Source organism: Cynara cardunculus (assembly GCF_001531365.2).
Source record: "Cynara cardunculus var. scolymus isolate 2C chromosome LG 7, CcrdV1, whole genome shotgun sequence".
NCBI lineage: Eukaryota > Viridiplantae > Streptophyta > Magnoliopsida > Asterales > Asteraceae > Cynara > Cynara cardunculus.
In genome coordinates this window covers 5,797,767-5,799,222 of record NC_037534.1, presented here as the reverse complement: position 1 = coordinate 5,799,222, position 1,456 = coordinate 5,797,767, and positions in this window count along the sequence as shown.

The following is a 1,456-nucleotide window of genomic DNA, read 5'->3' as shown; positions in this document are numbered from 1 at the left end:
TATACTAAATAAAATTTAAATAATAGATAAAATGTAAAGAAAAAGACGTATTTGATATTTAATAAAAAAAATAGGTTTTATTTTAAGAGTATATTATAAAATGTACGCTTGTTCCATTTTATTACAGAGTTGGAGCTGAAACACGCTTATTCCACTTTGTCTCATTATGTTCTTGTTTGTTTTACATAAAAGTTGCCAACCATAAAGTATTTTTATCTTTTAAGATTATTGAAAAACTTTGTTTAGTAAGTCATAAACGACTTTTTTTAAAAGCTACTACAGATGATTATTGTTCTAAATAATGTTTCACATATATATATATATAGACTTGGGATCATGTGAGACCAAAGGGTTTTTCGTGAAATCGTTAAGACCAATTCTCAATCCTTGAATTAGATCTGTAATATGACAATCTGAACATTCATAAACGTCACGAGACTTCTCAATAATTACAAAATTGCCACCGTGCACGTGAGACCCGTGAGACCAATTTATGTTCATTAATCAACTTTATAAGCTAATGATCTAATGGTCTAAATTGCACGATGGTAATTTTGTAATTATTGAGAAGTCTCGTGGCAATTTTGTGATTATGAATGTTGAGATTGTAGATCTAATCCAAGAGTTGAGAATTCGTCTTATGGGTCTCACGAAAAAGTCTTGGTCTCATATGATCCCAAGTCTCTCGCTCTCTCTCTCTATATATATATATATATATTACATCATTTGATATTATCATATAATTAATAGACCAGTTTTTGTTATTATATAACTAGTTCATCAGTTAATTTATCAAACATAACATAAATGTCAGATATAAGATAAAAAGGAAAGTTGATATATATTTTTCAAAGATAATCTTTCACTTTTTGAATCATCAACCAACAGTATAAATGCAAGAAAATTGAGAGGGAAGACATGTGAGTTGTCTTGATTTTGGATAAAAAGAAAAATGCAAGAAAGAGACTTTTTTGCTTTCATTTTCAAACTTTTGAAAATCCAAATTGGAAAAAGAAAAAGAAACATAAAAATCTTCCTCCACTAACTTTTTCTTTTTAATAATAGTTTGGAAAAAAGGGTGGAGGAAAGTACAAAAATCAGAAAATGGGGGACTGGAAGTAAACATGGGCTCCATCAGTGTGGGCATGTGGGGGAGGGAAGAAAGGACTGACACCAAATATCCATAACTTTTCTATATTTACAAAGTTAGCCCCTGGACTATTGAATTAATCAAAAAACAATGGGAATATTAACAATTTTTACATTCTACACCTTCTTATGACACCACACAGAAAGTGATAAAAATCAAAAGGTCGTGTGTCGGAATTTAAGTATTGAAAAAAATTACAAGTATCTGTAATCATAATGAAAAGTTTAATGTCTATACTGGAAGTTTATATATAGGGATGTTATTCTACATCATTTGTCATTCCTACACCCTATACAACCCTCATCT